Raw genomic sequence first — 20,962 nt, forward strand, 5'->3', positions numbered from 1 at the left:
GAGACTAGGTGCTCCAGTGGATGCCCAGTAGATGCTGGAGAGAATGCAAGTCCCATAGGACAGCCAAGCTGTTCTGTAAACTGTATCACTGAACTATTTTAGGAACTCAAAGGGAACAGCAGGAAGTAAGGGGAACATCACCACCGAGATTGCATCTCAAGGCTCTCTGGCTGACATAACCCTTCTCTTCCTGTTGGAACTGTTGGCAGTCATACCCAGGCTGATTGAGAGTGGTGGTGGTGGCCCTGGCCGGTTGGCTCAGTGGTAGAGCGTCGGCCTGGCGTGTAGAAGTCCCGGGTTCGATTCCTGGCCAGGGCACACAGGAGAAGCGCCCATCTGCTTCTCCACTCCTCCCCCTACCCTTCCTCTCTGTCTCTCTCTTCCCCTCCCGCAGCCGAGGCTCCATTGGAGCAAAGATGGCCCGGGCGCTGGGGATGGCTCCTTGGCCTCTGCCCCAGGCGCTAGAGTGGCTCTGGTCCTGGCAGAGCGACGCCCCGGAGGGGCAGAGCATCGCCCCTTGGTGGGCAGAGCATTGCCCCCTGGTGGGCGTGCTGGGTGGATCCTGGTCAGGGCGCATGCGGGAGTCTGTCTGACTGTCTCTCCCCATTTCTAGCTTCAGAAAAATACAAAAAAAAAAAAAAAAGAGAGAGAGAGAGAGAGAGTAGTGGTGGTGGGGAGGTCATTTTCAGGGGGAAGGAAGAGGGCATATGTAAGTTCTTGCCTCTTTAGTTATCCCTCTTGCTGGGTACTGCTACCTCAACAAGTACCAGAAACCTCTTTGAACTCCTTATGTTCAGGAACTGACTCATTGTTAAAAACTCGTTAAGGTTTATCTCATGTTTTATTCTAAGACTCCTCAGTTTCCATTGAGCACAGGTGGGTATATATATAAGTGGCAGCGTGCAGGAGACCCGCCACCTGTGTAACTAACCCTGGCTATCCTACCCATGCCCGGCACTCTAGAGATGTGCTGTGGTCATCCCTGGCATCTCTGTGTGCCTGCACGTGCAGCTGAGCACGCACAAGAGGATGAGACAGAAAGCGTACTGCTGAACGTGTGACTGGTGTGCAGCAGGCTGGTCCCCAGACAGCCGATAACTTCCTCACCCAGAATTTGAACATCTGGTCAAGAGTCACCTCCAGGTGCTGGATTTTTACTTGTGCTCATTGTCCTTTATAGAGAGGCATGAACTGCAGTGAAGGCAATCACCTGTACTATAAAGATTCATTAGTCCTTTCTGGTGAAGTGCTTAGCTATCAGAGCCAAACATGTAAGTGGTTGGAGTTAAGTTTTCAAGTTAACATCCATCATAGGTGATGAAAGCACGCACATCTTGGTGTGTCTGTTTTTTAATCTCTCCCATCTCACTCAAGCTGTATGACAAGCTGTATTGTGTCACAGCTGTGCAACAAAGTGGCATGCCTTCCAATTCCCTTTTCTTTAGAGAGTTAGATTACATTGTAAGGGATAGATATTGCTTGAGGTATTTGTTGCTTTTATAGACAAGCAAGAATGAGAAGGGAAAGTCAGAGCTAGAAGACAGGTGTCCCCATGCCACATTCAGGTTCCTCCGTCTATCTCCTCTGTAGTTACATGCTTACAACAGTATGTTCCAGGCACCTTGCGTGTACTGGGAGATGTGAACGCAGAAAAAGAATGCAGCCATAAACTACTTTGAGAGTGATACGGTGTGGCTGAAGAATAAATAAAAAATGTTCTTTCCTACTCTTGAGAGATTTATGAATTATTTATTAACTAAATTCCCCAAGATTATAAACATCTCACCTGTTGCTTGCCAGTTTAGTAGATTATTAATATTATTGCTCTGTTTATTTACATATTTTCCTCGTGTATATTACTCATCCTGCATTAATTAAACACAACCCCCCTGGTCACCATCTCTTACTTTTCTTCTATGCAGCCTTCTATCACTGCCCTGTTACTGTGAGAATAGAAAGTAGACTAAGTAGACTGTCCTCAAAATGAGCCGAGCCCTGACCTGTGAGATAATAGGTTCATTTGGGTTGGGATAGAATGCTGTTTGCGCAGATGGCTAAAGCTTGTATACACATGTTCAGGTGTCAAGAAGAAACACTTGTAGCAGCGGAAGCGTGACAATCTTGGCTTGTCGTGGTCGGGTGGAGGTGGAGCCCTGACAGTCGTTTAGCTCCATGTGTCTTCATTATACAGGAGATTGTGTTGCGTCTTTTTTCTCTTGCTAACAGATTGCTACAGAACCACTGTCACAAGCTTTCCTGCTCATCAAGTTCATCCTATCTGGGCTTGCCTTCACTGTCTATGTAGGTCCACCCTTGACAGCTGTTCTATTGGCCAATCACCATTGAGTCTACTAATTATGTCAAGTAGTACATTCATTTGTGAATGTTCCTCTTTTTATTTAGAAAAGAATAAAGAAGAGGGGGAGGGGGGAGAGGAGGGGAAGGGAGAAAGCTCCCTGGTTCTGGGGCGCCGTGACTTCACCCTGGGTGAAGAGTTGTTACAGATGAGATGGTGCCAGGCTGTGCCAATGACTCATCTCTTCTCTTGTCAAGACCAGTTGAGGGAACACCATTGGGAACCTCCCTGCTTTGTGAAGAGCTACTTGGTGTCAGAAGGGGAAGCACAAGCTCAGAAATAATTAGGCTTTCTAAGCAAAGTGAATTAGTTCTTCTTGATTAGTGAATAATTCCTGTAATTTAAGGTCAGAAGTGTTATCAACCAGTTCAGTGTCCCAGGCTCCTTCATCATCTCCAATGACTTGCTCTTTTTGGAAGGTCATTTAGGAGACTGGACCAACTATTTTCTTAAAATCCTGTGGAAGATCTAATGACATGCAGAAAGTTTAAGGCCTGGTATCTGGATACATCTCTGTCGCGATACAGATCTACAGTTGTGCCTGATCTTGGGGCACCAAATGGAAGATCATACATTGCATTGTGGGAGTCTAGTCTCTGGGAGTTGAGGCAGTGTTATTTGGCCTGTGAAGTTTGTAAGTCTCAGGTGTGCCTTGTCCAATGTCTGATTACAGTTGTTGAATTCAGGGCAGATTGCCTTCAGGACAATTGGCAACCACGGGTGGTTGAATACCCAGAGTTTGCAGTGTTGTGGCAGAAAATTTATTTATTCTCATCTGTTGTTTTCATCCCATTTCTATTCATAATTTATCCCCTTGATTGAAAGGTTGATCCCAGTGTAGAGCACATTTCTTTTCACACTCCATTTTATTCAATATGGTCTCTTCCTGACTTCACTAACTTCACCTTGTTTCTTTGCCTCACCAAGAACCCAGGGCTCTGTGACTCAGCGCTAACATTTCAGAGGCGCTCTCACTAGACTGGAACTGAGTGATCTGTCGCGTCCAGTGTTCTGGCTGCCTTTCAAGAGCGTGCATCTTTAGTTATCCTTTGGATTAGGGATCTTTATAGGAATTTTAATTCAAATCCCTCAATTTATAGATAAAACAGTCAGGGTCCACAGTGATTAAGTGACCATCAAAAGTCGCTCAGCAGATCGGTTGTGAGGCTGGGATTGAAACCTAGGTCTCTTGGGACAGTGCTTTGAACACGACACCACGTGGCCTTTCCCTGTCTCATGTGTGCAGAGAGATGCCCCTCTTCCCCTCCTTTTCATCCTCCAGCCCTGAGACCTATGAGTGTGGTTGTCATCCTCCCCATATCCCTAACCCTGAGCTTGTCAGAGCGCGGTGCAGTGTTGGCCGGCGGGTGACAGAGGACTGTGACTAATTGCTCTGAGAGAATATACTGGATTGCTATTCAAGCAATTTGTTCCTTAAGGAACTTACTTGCAGGTTACCCTCGCATCTCCAAGGTTTATCTTTCAGGAGTTAGAGCACCTTCGTCCCATAGTTGCGTTCCATCTGAACTCTCCCCTTGCGCCTTAAATTATATGCTGGTGAGGACACACATACAGATGACATACTGATAAATCCGGACCCTCCTCCTTGCCTGAAGTCTTATTCTTAAACCCTGCTGTGTCTCTGCTTCAAACTTTTATGAGACTCTTATGATGTAAAATGTTCAACATGTACAAAAGTAAGCAGAATAGCGTAATGAATCCCCAAATACCTCTCACCCGGTTTCCATGGTAATCAATTCATGGCCAATTTTGTGTCATTTCTGTTACACCCAATTGCCCCCTCTCATATTATTTGGAAGCAAATCCCAGACATCATTTCGTTTTATTCATTAGTATTTCAGAATAAATCTCTAAAAGATAAGCATTTTAGAGGTATATTTACAATACCATTGTTATATTTTTTAAAAGTTTTAAATCATTGACTATTCAGATAGTGTTCAAATTACAGTTGTCTCATAAATGTCATAATTTGTTTTTCATAGTTGGTTTATTGGAATCTGGCTCTAAATCAGGTCTGCATTGAAAGTGGTTAGAAGTCTCTTAATCTTTAGGTTCCACATCGATCACTGGTTCTCTTATCATCTAGTCATTACAAAGACTGAGTTGTTTCTCCTGAAGAGTTAGTTGCAGTCTGGATTCTGAGGGTTTCCTACCCGCTGTGTCCTTCCACTTCCCTTCCTGTCCTCTTTATTTCCTATAAATCAGCAACTGTATCTGAAGTCTGTGTTAAATCATTTTCTTGAGAAAATGGAAGCCCGAAGGCTGCGCACAGGGGAGAGTGGAGTGGAGCTGTGGTGTGAGGTGCAGTCAGGGCTGGCTGCTAGGACATGGAGGAGGAAGACTGTCACACGGAGGGTGACGTGGGGGCTGGGAGCACAGGCTCTGGAGCCGGACTGTCTGGGATCCAGTTTCAGCTCTGCCACTTCTTGGCTGTGTAGCCCTGGGGAAATGACTTGACCTCTCTATGCTTCCGTTGTTTCCTCTGTTCAGTGAGAAGATAGTAAGACCTACCTCACCTGTTGAGGATCAAAAGGCTCAACAGAGGTGTAGGTAATGTGTTAGAACATGGGCACGATGCGAGTCCTTCAAAAGGATTGGCTGTTACTTACCCAGAAAAGTTGGAGGGGAGCTCAAAGTCTGAAGAACAGTAGACATGAAGGTCCGTTTGCAGGAGGCAGTAGCCTAGCCACAGAGACCAGCCTTTCTGAAGTGTGCCAGGCCTGGTGGTCCCCCTTGGACTCTGAGTTCCTCTGTTGCATTCTCTCTTTATTGTTCTCATCTCTCTCCACACGCCACCCCTTTAAGTGGTTTCATCAGAGAAACACTTTGCATAGGAGGAAGGAAGAAAGCAAAGTTGTGACCAACACCAATGCCGAGTGGTGCTGGGGCCCGAGTGAGGGGCCTCAGGCATCAGGAGGACATCACTGTGGACCTTGTGTTCTGCTGCTGCCCCGAACTCACAGTTCTGCCTCTTAACCTGCTTTTGTGCTCAAAGGACCACCAAGGACTGAGATTCTCCCTGGTATTTCCCATTCATTCCTAATAGTTACCTTGACCTTCATGTGGAACTCCCATGCTGTAGTTAATAGATGATTTTATTCACTTCTCTGCTTATCACAATTGGCATTCATCTTTGAACATCTTTGGCTTTGCATGGTAAACACTTTCTAACTTAGGAATGCCTGCCACTCCCATTGGACATTTTTCTCTGTTGGTTTCCACTTGGGGCCCTCTGCTTTGTTTCATGGGAATAATTATCGATGAGAGAGTCTTATTGATTACCCAGTGTTTCTGGTTTGCGTTAGCACAACCCCAAACTGGAGCCCACCTGTTTTGTAAGCACCAACTGAAAGGCAGCCATGCCCACTCTCAGGAATTATCAGCGTTGCAGTGGCTGCTCTCTCACTGCCACAGCAGAGGTGAAACAGAGATCCCAAGGACCACAAAGCCAAAGCTATTTTCTCGCTGGCCCTTTGCAGTGGAAGTTTGCTGCAGTCTGCTTTAAAGAGAGAAAGTCATCCTATTCACATGGTGCCAAAGAACTGTGGGCTAGAAAAGAGAAGTGGTGGAGTTCTATGATTTTCTTAGTAGAAAAGATCAGAAAGGAGGCATCTGTTCACAGAGGACTTGCATCTGTTCATAGGTGTCAAAATCGTGTGTGTACTTGTGGATTGGGGGCGGGAAGGTCTGCAGGCCCTGGAGCCGTGCAGGGAGCGCTCCCTCTCTGCTTTTCCTTGTGCCATCCTGGCCCTGAAGGGTGACTCTCTTGAGCTATAAGGGGAGTTGAGATACTTCCTGATGTTTGCTTTATTTCAGATATTCTTGGGTTCCCTACTGAGCACAGCCACACTTTCCTGCTCCAGCCTGGCAAGGCCTGGCCTCCTGTTGCTCACCTTGAAGGGCATCCTTTTATTTGCTGAGGGCAGCAATTTTTCAGCCAATGTACTGCAAGAATTTTTGAAACATACAGTTCCGGACTATTTAGTCAGGGGCACTGACCTCTTTTCCCTCACTGTCAAATAACACAAAGACAATAGCCAACACAATAATGCCCATCTGGTGTGAATCCAAACAATACCTGTATTTTGGTCAGATCTGCAAAACAATGTATTTTTTTTGGTGTGCCACAGACGTGGAGTAATTAGTCTGTGTGTGCTGTGAGATAAGAATGGTTGAACATCACTCAGGGGCTTGTTTACTCAGTTGCATCAGTGCCAAAGGCCATCAAATCAAAACATACTTCAGACAGAGGCCTGTTCAGTTGTCAGCTAGTAGCGAGGAAGCCTGGCTTCATTTCTCCTTAAATCTGGAGATTTGATTGGAAGGGAGAAAGGAAGGCTTCATTGGTTGATTTTGAAACCAACTTTTATCAGCCACTGTGAGGCAATTAAGCACACATTATCTCATTGAAATCTTCATGATAACCTTGCAAGGGAGATAATATTACACTTCATGTAACTGAGACAGAAAAATTAAATTGCGAAGTTCCCATGTTATCAGTCGTGTAGTCTCTGTATCAGCAAGTGTCACGAGCTGCTCTTGGCGTTGCCATCGTAATCCTTCCCATATTGTCTTCTTTCTCATGCTCACAGAACAGCTGCAGGAGAGCTAGGCACTGTGTTCCAGGCCAGAAGTAGAGGAAGGGTGGAGGGCAAAAGGTAAACGGTTAGGCCAGCCAGGTTTGTTCTCTTTCTTAAATGTCCTACTTGGTGACTTCAACTTACCTTTGTTAGTCGGCATCTTTCTGCAAGGGAACTGGGACTTTTTGTTTGTTGTTTTAAGGTCGGCACACTGCCACCCCCATAAAATATGTTCTGTGGAAACATGGCCGGGCAGAACTGTTACTAAATAGACAACTTACTGTGTCTTCCAAGATGCCCCTCTGGTGCACGGAAAGATTGAAGATCTCTGGTCTGAATGCATGGGTCTTATTCTTTCTCATTTCAAGTGGACTTGGTCAGATAATGGTCAGTATCCCTCTCTGCTCTGGTGCAGGACAGAGACCTCCAGCCAGAATGATCTCCTTGGGCTCCGGTAGTCAGACAAGGCCCATGGGGGGAGGGGGAGGGGGTCACTGCTGGCCGTCCCCATCTTTGTTGGGGAAGGCTGATGACGCCCGTGTCTCCGAGCTGTGCACGGCCCACAGGTGTCTCGTAGACCATCCAGAATCCCCTAGGTGGGGAAGGTCACGAGAGACTACAGGAACAGGTGCAGCACCTACAGAGCCCTCACTGCTATGGAAGCGTCTGGCACCTGCCCGCTGACTACTGTGGAGTCGGAGCGTGTTATGTCCCGTTGCCATTCCCTGCGGCTCCTTGTTGGTGGCACGTAAGCTCCAGACCTGAGGGAGGCAGGAGTTTTCACTTTGATGAGGAAGTACTCTTCCTGTCCAAGTCATCAAAGGCCTGAGTGCTTGCCCCATACCTGCCTAGCCACAGCAGAGGGAGGGGTTGTGCACGCGTGCACGTGTGTGTATGTGTGCTGCCAGGCACAGGGCCTCAGGAGAACAGCGTGTTCTAAAATCCCAGGAGCTTCAGCCTGCAGAGGAAAACGTTCCCCACCCTGTCTAGTCACCTGGGGAGCCACCCAGCTCAGGGGAGCTGGGCCTGCACTCCGTTGCCCTGCAGAGTGCTAAAACTTTGTTGCAGCGTGACGACTGGACGCTGTGTTAGGGACCAGGAGGGAGGGGATTTTAAAATAAACTGCCATAAGTGTAAGAGAGTTCAAAGGTCACAAACCCAGAAATAGCGTCTTGGCAGGTGACATACATGTGTGCAGTGAGTCAATCACACATAGGCCAACAAGTGTTCCTTCTAGAGAAAGTATTGCCACAGAGGAACGCTGGTTTTAACTAACTCCTTTCTTCCTTCCCTCCCTCCCTTCCTCCCTCCCTTCCTCTCTACCTCTTTCCCCTCCCTCATTTCTCTCTCTCTCCATACCTGTCTTCCTCCTCTCTCCTTCCCTCTCTTCCTCCTCTCTCCCTCCTTTTTCTAGATCTGGGCTTCCTAATCTTGGCACTGTTGACATTTTGGGTCAGACCAATGTTTATGGTAAGGACAGCCCCTCACACTGTAGGGTGTTTAGCAGCAGCCCTGGTCTCTCCCTCTCAGATGCCCATAACAGACTTCCCCCAACTTGTGACAACCAGAAGTTAACCCCAGCATTGCCAAATGCCAAGGAGGGGAGAAAAGTCTTCCTGGCTGAGAACCCTTGCTATAGACCAGAGGTCCCCAGACTTTTTACACAGGGGGCCAGTTCACTGTCCCTCAGACCGTTGGAGGGCCGGACTATAAAAAAAACTATGAACAAATCCCTATGCACACTGCACATATCTTATTTTAAAGTAAAAAAACAAAATGGGGACAAATACAATATTTAAAATAAAGAACAAGTAAATTTAAATCAACAAACTGACCAGTATTTCAATGGGAACTATGGGCCTGCTTTTGGCTAATGAGATGGTCAATGTGCTCCTCTCAATGACCACCAATGAAAGAGGTGCCCCTTCCGGAAGTGTGGTGGGGGCCAGATAAATGGCCTCAGGGGGCCACATGTGGCCTGCTGGGGCCTAGTTTGGGGACCCCTGCTATAGACTAAGGAAAGCAGCCAGATCTGTAAAGATAACAGTTGGGGGAGGGGCATGACAAAATAAAAGGCCCTAAAGATGGAAAACTTTTGAAAATAAGCTCATCTGCAAACTGTACCGACCAAGTGCTGATAGGAAGATCCTGAAATCACTGTGCTTGGCAAATAGATGATTTTGCTAAGCTCAGAGCAGCTCTTTCATCTGTCTTGTTAACTGCTACCAAACTAAGCAGTCTCAAAGGGCAGGTCGTCATTCAGACCACCTTAAAGCATTTGCCCGCACTTCCTCTGGTCAGGAGTGCTGCTCAGCCATACCATCCACAGGTACAGAACCCAGCAGGTGGGAGAAAGAGAGTCACAAGACAGAGAAGGACCTCAGAGACCTTCAGGGCCCCTTCTCATTTTTTATAGGACAGGACCCTGATGTCTACAGACTACATTTTGTAGCACAAGCTGTATGATTATGATAAACCTCAGGGGCTCAAACACTAGCCTGAAATTTTCAACAGTGGAGGCACAGAATTATTATTGAATAAAATGTTAAAATTATACTTTTCTTGGCAATTTTTGAAATCTTAGAGATGTTTAACATATATATATATATATATATATATAGAGAGAGAGAGAGAGAGAGAGAGAGAGAGAGAGAGAGCGCATCCTGTTCTCTCCATGGGGTCAGCTCCTGATCTGAAGGAGAAAGCAGAGGCAGGAAAATGATCAGATTCAGATGGTGTGCAAGTAGACCGTGAGAACACCGCAGAAGGAAAGGTACAGCGTGTTCTGGAATGCACACGACTTGATTACAAGGTGTACTGCCTGGTGTGGCGCCTCAGGCTCCATCTAACTTTAGCTTGTGATGACCAGAGTCTCTGAAACAGAACACTCCCCTGTCGGGTACGAATCTAATTTTTCTCCCATCGTGTTCCAAAGTTTCCCCTGTGCACAAGCCTCTGAGCAATAAAAGGAAAGCTTCATACTCTGATGTGGCTTATTGAAAGACCTCAGGAAATGCTTTTGACCTTGTTTTGGACCAAGAGGATGATAGACATTATCGGAAACTGTTATAAATGTTCCAATAGAAAATTCAGTAGAACTTGGAACAGCGGGCCTGTGCTTCAGGGGGGGGGTGGGATAATAGAAAGGGGGAGCTGACGGAAAGCATTAAGGGTGCACTAAATGTATACATTATCTGTATCCACAGCTTTGACCAGGTAGACCATGCAATTGGAGTATGTGTTTGCACATCTCTTAATGGTTTTTAAATATGAGACCTACCACCCTACGGAGCACCATGGTCTCTTGTTTTAGCTGAGTTCTGATAGGAAGTTTAGACTAACTCACAAAGCAATAGTTTGTATGCAGAGCCCAGGTTGGATGATGTTATGTATCTGGTCCAGGAAGTGATACAACCAGATTGTTTCTGACCGTGGGCCCTGGTCCAGTTCACCAGATTCGGTGCCAAATCTTTAATGGGAAGAGAGGGTGCCAGGCCAGGCAGGAAGGAGGAAGGAACTCAATTTTGAGGAAGAAACAGGAGAAGATCTCCCGTGATTTGCCTTCACATCCCTCACATGACACTCCTGCCTCAGCCTCCAGTATGAGCTCTGTGTCCTGCTAAAGGATGACTGTCTTCTCCAGGCGGAGGCGAGGTTGTGAGGACTTCGGTTACGGCACCTTCTCTGTGACTGCTGGGATGTCCTCACCTCATATTCTGGGTGTCTGTGTGATCTTGGGAGGGGCTTTGTTCTCTTTTCACCGTGGAGGAGAGGCATGGGGTAACACCACATGGCTGTGGGCGTTTGGCTGCCTAGTGGAGCAGGGTCACATGGGCCAGCTGGATGTGGTCCCTCATTCTTAAGGACAGTCACATTTCACCTGCAGCCTCTCGGGCTTGCCCTGCCTCGAGGGAGCTTCGGTGTGCATGTTGGGAGCTGTTGGCTGCTAACGAAGGCAGGACTGGCACCGGACCAGCTGGAGAATATGCTAGAATTTCACATCGAGCTGAAGAGGATTTATCTTCAAGCCCGATTCCTGAACTGATGAACCAGGGGCAATTAAAGAAGCAAGGACTCCCTTCTTGAAAAGGGATGGTATCTGGGTACAAGTCATCCTCTGAGCAGTTTTGTCCAGAGTTCGCTTGTTTTGAGTGCTTCAGCATTCATGGTTTTGTTTGTTTTTTGCTTTTACAAACCATTTTTCTTAATGCTGTCACACCACATCAGCAAACATTTTTTTTGAGCATCTACCCGGGACCCTTTCTGTGCTGTGTGCACGGTCAAAAAAATAGGTAACACTGTCCTTGCTCTTGTGGATGTAGTAGTGGTTGTGTTAAAAATATACGTCCTCCAGCAGTGAACCAATCCAAGGAGAAGCAAGGGAGAAGCTAGGCAGGAGGCATTGGTTCAGTGGGAAGAGTCCAGGCTTTGGAGTCGAGCAGACCTGGGTTTGAATCGGAGTTCTGATTCTAAGCGAGAGTGTGCCCTTACAAGATTCACTTATCTTGCACGCGGCTTCCAGCTTCTTCCATAAAATGGGGTTAATGCCTCGTACACTGTCACATTGGATCACTGGGATGACTCTACCTACATGAAGCACTTACTTCAGAACCTGGCACATAGTAAGCACTTATGTTATTACTTTTGTTGTTGTTATTATTATTACTAATAATAATCAGACAAATAGATGTGGGTCCTAATTTTGATCCTGCAATTATTTAGAGCACTTGGCTAAGTCACTTAACTTTATTTTACCATCTGTGCAGATTATCTATCAAGCAAAGAGAACCGTCTCTCTACGATACATTTTACCTTCCAAATTTCATGGTATTTTGAACTGAAATATATTTGAGCAAAAATCTTAATGGCTGCTTCTCCTTCTTAATGCTGATGTTGATGCTGATGATAAAACATCATCAGGTTTAGAAGAGCCTGCTCCAGAGCCAGGGACTGTGAGGAATTTTGCATTCTTTCTTATTTGTTTCACATGACACTCTTAGTGAGATGGTTACCTTGTCCTGTTTCCTAAATTATATCTTATCCAGTTTGATATTTATGAAATTAGGATACATTATGTAATTAGTAAGTATATATAATGTGATAATGTCTTTCTTTCTTTCTTTTCCAAAAGCCATTTTAAAGTTTGATGAGGCATCTTATAACTGATGGAATCTGTGAAGCAAAGGGACTAATTTTTCCTATATTTTGGATGATAAAAGGGGGACTTAAGATATTAGTTTACATGCCAAAGATTAATGAAGTCATTAAGGCAAAGACAGAATTTGAACTGATATTTGTCTTGTTCACTTGAACATATTTCTAAGGAATAAAGATCTAAAAAGTTGCTAACCTGTTGTCCTTTGCTCACTTCATTTTCCAAAGCAGAATATTCTTGCTCCACTTCAGTAGACTGAACCGTAGATCACCTATTTATTCTCAATGGGGATACATGTCAGTCCTGCTGGCAGGACTTTATTGACTGTGTATCTTGTGCAATGTACTGTTGACGTCTGTTTGATGTCACATCACCAGTGACATTGCCCAGTCTGCAAAGTTATTATCCTTAAGATAAGAATCCACTGGACTCATAGATTTTCTTTAGAAATTTTACTCTGACCTGAGTTCACCTGGATACTGACAGCAGATTTCCCCGTAGACTTTTCAGGATCCTGGGTCCTCACAAGGAAATAGGAACGGGCTCGTAACAGTTGATTATTAAGCAAGTTCACGGAAAATCAACAGCAGTATTCTTTGACCTCAGGCTTTACAGCCCAGCTAATCTTGGGTAAATATAAGATTGTATTACAGTACTAATCTTTTGACATTTGGCACAATTTAGCTCTCAAATAGGCCCGTTGTTACTGTGGAGAACTTTTTTGAAGTATATTAACATCCTTCTCATTTCCTTTGTGCTTCATTCTCTGAAGAAAGAATCTCAAGGCCCTTTTTTAAGGTTAGGAGAACCTCCAAACAACCTGATAGCTGACTGATCAAATGTAGGGTATCGAATCAGCTCTGTCATCAAAATAATTACAGCATAAGGGTCACAGTTAATGGAAAAATATTTCAGCAGTCTTTTGAGCAATTGTTGAATAGCAGATGACCACTAACCTTTGTAAGTGTCCTTTGATTCGGGAAGTGAAAATTTTATTGAATAAAGTCTATTTGTATGCCTGGCTCCGTGTTAAGTCATTCTGAAGTTCTCAAAGTAAAGGATTCTGAATTTTTGTTGAACGAGACATGGTTGTTAGCCTATTCACCTACATTGAATGAATGAATGAATGAGTGAATGAATGAGAGAATGTGTTGCATATATATGTCTGGGACTTGCTTTTTGGTTCTCGCAGCCTCAGCACCAAAATGCAGCTATATAATTACACAGGATAGGATCTGAAATGGTGTCAGTTAGGGTAGTGGCAAGAAACAGAGTTTAACTTAAAACCCTTTTAAAAAATGTTTATTGGCTCTGGCTGGTTGGCTCAGTAGTAGAGTGTTAGCCAGTCATGTGGATGTCCCACATTAGATTCCCAGTCAGGGCACACAGGAGAAGTGCCATCTGCTTCTCCACCCCCCTCTTGTTTCTCTCCTCTCTCCCTCTCTTTCTCTCTCTCTCTCTCTACCTCCCCCTCCTGCAGTCATGGCTCAATTAGAGCGAGTTGGCCCTGGGCACTGAGGATGGCTCCATGGCCTCTGCTTCAGGAGCTAAGAAGAGTTCAGTTGCTGAGCAATGGAGAAACGCCCCAGATGGGCAGAACATCACCCTCTAGTGGGTGTGCCGAGCAGATCCTGGTCAAAGCCCATGTAGAAGTCTGTCTCTTGCCTCACTTCCTTTCAATGAATAAATTAGGTAAATAAATAAACAAATAAATAAAATTATTTATTTTATTGATTTTAGAAAGAGGAAAGGAGAGAGAGAAAGACAGGAATATCGATCTGTTCCTATATGTGCCCTGATCAGGGATTGAACCAACAACTTCTGTGCTTTGGGATGAAGCTCTAACCAACTGAGCCATCCAGCCAGGGCAAAACAGAGTCTAACAAGCATCAAGAGATCCTAAGGAAGGGGAGGTGTACAGAAGGGTGGGTGGGATTAAGGTCACCAACAAGGCATGTTGAGGCACAGGGACCCTTGCTGCCAGAGGCTGTTACTACCCCTGGACCTGGAGCGGTTGTGGCAGGAGACAGTGTTCTCCTTCCGGCAGAGCAGAGCCACGAGGAGGGGCCACACGACAGAAGCAGAATCCTGCAGGGACTTAGGCTCTGCCTGAACACAAGGATCCAGAGGACGTCATCCTTGACCTCTCTTTCAACTTTCTAATCGCTATTGTTCAAACCTAGGAGGGAGTTAGCCAGAAGGGGAGCCCAGAGATTCAGGACATAGCAATCAAGGAGTGAGGTGTTGGAGGAAAGACCTAGAATGGATCTGCAGGAGGAGAAGGGCCAAGCAGAGAACAACCCGCCCAGTGGGAAATGCTATGTTAGGACCCCACAAGAATGGTGTATTCAAGCTGCCAAAGAAGAATGGTATATTCAAGGAATTCAGGGCCCTGACCTCATTTGATCTTGGGTTAGCATCCACTTTCTGAAACTTTCTTTCAAATCCACTTGTAGTGCCTGTCAGCAACCAGAATTGCACGTCGGTTCAGCCTGTCCCATCACTCAGGTCCTTATGGTGTGAAGAGACTGAGAGGGTGCACCCTACAGCTCCCTGGTGGGGGAAGATCCAGAGAGAAGAAAGTAAGGCGGGAAGTGCACGAAATGACTTGCAGATGATTTCACAGCTACATAGCAATGTTCTGTCCCATAGCCTGCCGGCTCCCACAGTCTCCAGAAGCCCTTGTGTGAGAGCAGGGTTGGCAAACTCTTTATTATAAATCGTGAGCCTCAGAAAGTGATCATTCTCAGCACAAGTGGGGCTACTACACATCTTACTCATTTCCCAACAGGAAGTTTGTGTTTGGTGTTACTGTCGTTTCACCCACTAGAAAGGGAAAGAGAACATTTTTAAAAAAGGGGGAAAGATGTCACTGTGTGATGAAACGTATACCGAGGGACTCTCATTTGCTGTATGACAGTTGCTTAAAGCCTGTGCTGATTAACGCTGCATTCTCAGCTGACAAGAAATAAACGTCTGTATCACATGCCATACTCCATGGTTCCTGCTTTCGTCTTCTTGAGCTGCTATAAAAAATATCACCGACTGTGTGGCTTGTAAACAGAAGAAATTTATTGCTAACAGTTCTGGAGGCTAGGAGTCTGAGGGTCATGGTCAGGTGAGAGCCTTTTTCTGACTGCAGACTTCTCTTTGTGTCCTCACATGTGGAAGAGGCTAGGGAGCTCTGGGGAGTCACTTTTCTAAGGGCACTAATTCCTTTCGCAAAAACCTCATGACCTAATCACCTCTGAAAGGCCCCACATACTAATCCCATCACCTTTGGGTGATAGGATTTCAACATGAGAATTTGGGAGAAGTACACCATTCAAGCCATCACAGTTCATTATCATAACCTTTCATGCTTCCTTGCTTCATCATACTTGAATCCAGCAAAATCCCAGCCCAGGTGAAATCCAGCTGTCCGCCTACATCAGAGGTCCCCAAACTACGGCCCGTGGGCCGCATGCGGCCCCCTGAGGCCATTTATCCGGCCCCTGCCACACTTCCGGAAGGGGCACCTCTTTCATTGGTGGTCAGTGAGAGGAGCCTAGTTCCCATTGAAATACTGGTCAGTTTGTTGATTTAAATTTACTTGTTCTTGGCCCTGGTCGGTTGGCTCAGTGGTATAGCGTTGGCCTGGTGTGCAGGAGTCCCGGGTTCGATTCCCGGCCAGGGCACACAGGAGAAGCATCCATCTGCTTCTCCACCCCTCCCCCTCTCCTTCCTCTCTGTCTCTCTCTTCCCCTCCTGCAGCTGAGGCTCCACTGGAGCAAAGTTTGCCCGGGCGCTGAGGATGGCTCTGTGGCCTCTGCCTCAGGCGCTAGAATGGCTCTGGTTGCAGTGGAGCGGCACCCCAGATGGGCAGAGCATCGCCCCCTGGTGGGTATGCTAGGTGGATCCCAGTTGGGCGCATGCGGGAGTCTGTCTGACTGCCTCCCCGTTTCCAACTTCAAAAAAATACAAAAAAAAAATTACTTGCTCTTTATTTTAAATATTGTATTTGTTCCCGTTTTGTTTTTTTACTTTAAAATAAGATATGTGCAATGTGCATAGGGATTTGTTCATAGTTTTTTTTATAGTCCGGCCCTCCAACGGTCTGAGGGACAGTGAACTTGCCCCCTGTGTAAAAAGTTTGGGAACCCCTGGCCTACATCATGCCTGTCCCTGAGAACAAAATGACACTGGACAAAACAAACATGACACACTGTTTCACTGTAAATTCGTAGCCACTCCCTCACTGAACCCTTAGTAATGACTGGCAGTGCCCCCACACTTCCCTTGCCCATTTCCTTTCCCACTCCTTAATAACTGTGGCACGCCTTGCCCTCTCTCCTCACAGCCTACCTCTGTACAGATGATATTTCTTACAATTTTACTGCCAACCCTGCCCCCCAACAAGCCAGAGGCCATTACGAGAATCCAACAGGTTTCACCACATCTGCTCATCTCTAAAAATCGGTGCTCATGCGCCACGCCTCCTCCTGTTAGCAGGAGCTTCTAATCACACCTCTCCACTTGCTTCCCTTCTTGCCTTTAGGCGGGGACATCACCCCAGCGATGTTTCTCTTCTTCTCTTTCATTATCTGTTTTTTTTTTTTCTCCACTGGATCATATGCTGTAAAGCCCTAATGTGATCAAAATAAATAAACATACAATTGTTGGTCTTATGTCTTTCTTTAGCCACTGCTCCATTTTCTAACCTCTTTTTTCAGCAAAACTCCCCGGAGGAATTGTCCGTACTCCATTGGTTACGGTGGGACGGCAGTTAGAAACGGGGCTTGGTCACGGGATCATCCCGGTAGCTAAATTCAGTAGCAAGTCCCTGGTCTTCGCCTTCCTGTACCTGTTCAGGCACCCACCCTCCTTTGTGTGGTCTCCCTGACTGAGCTCACCCCTCACAGGCCTTCCTTGTAAGTCCTGTGCCTCCTCCTGCCCACCACCCCAACCTCCAACTGTCAGAACAACCCAGGAACTGGGACTCGGGCCTTTTGTTCTGTGTCCCTTTGCCACCAAAAGCACCTGCTGCTCCCATCCCAGGGACCCAAGCTCATGTGCTGAGCATTAAACATTCAACCCATGGGCTCTGTCGATATTAGCCTGTGCTCCAGCTGCTGGTGGGGTTGCTGAAAAATCAATATGGGGGGGGGGAGATTTGAATACATTTACCGTGGTGGCTTTAAATAATGTTTTATATGCTAAAAACTTCCAAGTTTGTCTCCCCTGAGCTCTGGGCTTGGTTGAACTCTCCACCTCATGCTCTACAGGCCTATGACAAGGACCCTTCTGAAATGGAATTGGTCACCCTTAACTGATCGTCCTTCAGCCAGGCCCATCCCCATTGGAGACACCTCTGTCCTTCATTTGCTTAGACTAAAACAATACTGGAGTTGTCTTGACTCCTTCCTCTCTCTCGTTTCCCAAAGCCAGTTCCTGAGCAAATTCTAACCATTTCACACCAGTTCCACTGCCACATTCCTGGACTCTGCCACCGTCCTCTCTCCGCTGGATTATGGGAAGGGCCCCAGCGAGTCTATCTCCTGGCACCTGCCCACCCTCCCTCCCCCGCTCCCCTACAACCCCACTCCCCTTCCCTACACATTGCCCTATCTCCTTCCCTGCTCAGAGCCCTTCCCCATGGCTCAGAGGCCTGTGCGGCCCATCATGAGCTGGTTTCCTATAATCCCTGACTTCCCATGGACAGATGTTTCCGCTCTAACACTACATATGTGCCCTGTAAAACTGTGTTCTGCAAAATGTGCTCCAAAAAACAAAAGATAGTGTTGATGAGAAATGGAGACTAGAGGCAGACCTCACCTCTTTTACAATTCTTTAAAATGGCAGCCCCCACCAAAGCAGTAATGGCTGCCTTGTGAGAGCTTGGGGAAGGGCTCGCTGCTGGGAGACCACCCCTTGCAAGTGCTCACTTCCGTTTTCCTGACACGGGGCTGATGTCACTCGAGTCTGTGCAGCAGCCGGCTGAGGGCTTTCTCTTTTCCTGCTACGGCTGCAATTCTGGCACTCTCTGCCCAAAAAAGCTCTCGTTTCCATGTTATACCAACATTATTCTACTATTTACCAATAGCCCCTGAGCTAATTGCTGGCATTAGAAACATGTTGTAACAGAACAGCCTGTCCTCACTCCCTGTCACTTGGCCATGTCCCAGCAGTGTGAGGCAAGCACCTACCTTGAGACTTGTGCACTTTCTCTTGTCTTCACCCTGTGCTCGACCTCCAGGAATCCTCCGGGGTGTCTTCACCACTTTCAGATCTTTAGTCATTATTTTCCTGCAGAGTGTCAGCTTCCCTGATGACCCATTTAACAGCACAACACCCTCACCCGCATCCAGAGTCTCTCCTGCATGTCACTGGGCATTTTTCTCCATAGTGCTTATCATCATCTCGGATGCTCACTTACTGCCTGACCCACACACATGGGCACATAAACTCTGTGAAGGTAAGGATGGGGGTGGGGAGAGTTGTTTCATTTCCTTCCTTTGTGTTTCTCTGCTATCTCTCCAGTGCCTGGAACATGACCCCACACATGCAAGGCGTTATGCAAACATTTGTTGAGTGAATGAATGAACAAACTCAGCCTTCCTTAGAATTCAGCTGAATGTCCTTCCCTCCAGAAGAGTCCATCTGCTTTTATCTCTTTTCTGATTTTGTGTGTTTGTATGTGACAGGAAAGTGGCTTTTCAGCCTGGTTTCATTTCTTCTTTGGCATGCATTAGATTTACGTACTCTTTCCTCCCTGCCCCCCTGTCCCTGGGCTGGTTCAGACGTTCAAGGCTGTGATATCTTAGTAATTTGTTATAAGGGGTATCCTGGGGGAAAAGATTGGGATACAGGTTGTATATATCTTTTTGTACCCCTCAACAACATAAGCACTCCTTCTTCCCATTCTAGGAATTGAAGCTCCTGTGCTGCCAATTAAGAGTTCAGTCCACAAGCTTTTCAGATTTAGCCTGTGCTCTAGCTGCTACAAGGTTGCTGGAAAATCTAACCATTGGGTTAGAGCGCAGTCCTGAGACACCAAGGTTGCAGATTTGATCCCAGTCAGGGCACATACGGAAGCAACCAGTGAATGTACAACTAAGTGGAACAAAAAAAGAATTTCCATCTCTCTAAAATCAACGAATAAGTTAAAACAAAACAAAAAAACCAGGAAACATTCCTCTGCTGGTCATATGTCCAGTAGAAGTCAAAATGGTGTGAGGCAAGCTCCCCTCTCTTGAGAGGCATGTGCAGTAGGAGCCAAGCTGGTGGCTATAGGGGCCTGTCAGGCTAGCTTGGGAAAAAGATTAGATTGGATAAGGCACACAGAACCCCAGAAGATCTAGGAAATGGATTGGCTAGGTTAAGGATCCAGTGCAAGCTGTGAAAGATTGGGAAATTGACTGATTAGTTCAAAGGGTGCCTGGTCCTTCCTAAGCCCAAGATAGTGTAATCAGCCTAACAAAGGGGCTCACCCTCTCCAATTGTTCTCTTTCTCCCTCGGTAACATGCTCTCACCCCTGTTCGTTCACATGCGTTCTCTCTCTATAGCAACCAGGAGGGCTTAGCAGCTGCCTGTGGCCAGGCGCAGACCTGGGCACAGCACCAGCCATAGCACAGCTGGGCACAGACTATGCTCGCTGGTGGGAACAAAGATCGGAATGGACTAAACTGGACTGGGCCAATGGCACAAAATCTATGGGCCCTGGCATTTCTCCCGAGCCTGATAAAGACCAGGCTGGGCTTTTCCATGGCAGGACCCATGGAGAGGAGACATTGGGAACCTGGCACCAGCATTCTGCTTCCACCCAAATAAATCTTACCACCACGCCTCAAATTTCCATACATGAGTCTCCTGGAATGTTTTCCTTGCAACTCCGTGAAAGGACCTCGTGTCCACTGGCATCTCAGGGACAGGGTCAGGGACATGGTGACTAACTCCCTCTGGTTCTGGGCAAGGCTTCACAGGGGTGGTGATGAGAGCAGTGGGGGGAGGGGAGTATGACAAGTTCAGCATTTCTCATGCAGAGAATTGTAGGCAGTGGAATCAACATGTTAACAGGCACAGAAATGGACAGGCTCCTGGTGGGCTTGTTACTGGGAACCCAGTATTTCGGTTCGCCCACCTTGCCTAAAGAAGCACACAAGCAGGAGTTTGCAGCATAGAAAGAAAAATTGTTTAATGGTGAATTGGCCAATCCAGAGATGGGGAGCCCAATGGCATGTAGGTTACAGATTAGGGCAAAATCACAAAACATTGTGGGTTAGAGGGATCAGGATTGTGCTGAGTCGATTGTTCAGAAGTGGGATAAGGGTAATGACTCATTCCTTCGGGTCTCGAGGACAGCACTGAGGTCTGCACTGACATTTCTCTGACTGGCCTCGTGGGAAAGTAGCCAGAGGGTCATTCCTCTTTAGGGCTGGCATAACTTAGGTCAAGATGTTATCTTTAGCCTGCTAGAGGTCCAGATCTTGTGACCATTTGTTGTCTTCTGTTACCTGGGTACCGCAGGGGTTGTTGATGGGGGTGAGGAAGGAGACGAGGTCTCTGATTAGATAGATAGGTAGGTAGATAGAGAGATAGAGTATGGCCAGTAGTTGCGGCCATCATTGTTGTTCACATGCAGGTTCTCACTGGATTCGGGCAGACGGTAAAGAAACAGTGGAGCCAAAAAATGGTGAGCCATTTCTTTATTAAAGTCTCGCACCAGCTGATGAGCAAACACACAGGGGAAAACACTTCATTCAGAGCTCACAAAGCCCTGACACATTCTCTGGGTCCACAACCGGGTGAATCTTCTCTGGTTCCTCCTAGAATCAAAGGCCTCACCAGTCACAGTACGGCTCCCAAAGCCC

General features: G+C 46.6%; 1 protein-coding gene and 1 long non-coding RNA gene across 4 annotated transcripts in view; one reads left to right on the plus strand and one right to left on the minus strand.

Moving 5' to 3' along the window:
* Nucleotides 1–20,962, plus strand: part of GHR (growth hormone receptor) — a 247,588-nt gene that overhangs the window by 51,694 nt on the left and 174,932 nt on the right. The window contains exon 1 of one of the 3 annotated variants that reach the window (XM_066240414.1): nucleotides 18,547–18,566. The exons of the other annotated variants lie outside the window; for them this stretch is intronic. The gene's annotated coding sequence lies outside the window, so the exon portion shown is untranslated. Of the gene's footprint in view, nucleotides 1–18,546; nucleotides 18,567–20,962 lie in introns of those variants that run through there. 3 annotated transcript variants of the gene reach the window in all.
* LOC136311232 (uncharacterized) lies at nucleotides 6,471–18,426 on the minus strand. The gene is made up of 3 exons (XR_010726693.1): nucleotides 18,298–18,426; nucleotides 7,102–7,191; nucleotides 6,471–6,992 (listed from the first exon to the last, which is right to left on the minus strand). It is a non-coding gene; the product is annotated as an uncharacterized lncRNA (long non-coding RNA).

The sequence above is a fragment of the Saccopteryx bilineata genome, chromosome 1 (assembly GCF_036850765.1).
Source record: "Saccopteryx bilineata isolate mSacBil1 chromosome 1, mSacBil1_pri_phased_curated, whole genome shotgun sequence".
Taxonomy (NCBI): Eukaryota; Metazoa; Chordata; class Mammalia; order Chiroptera; family Emballonuridae; genus Saccopteryx; species Saccopteryx bilineata.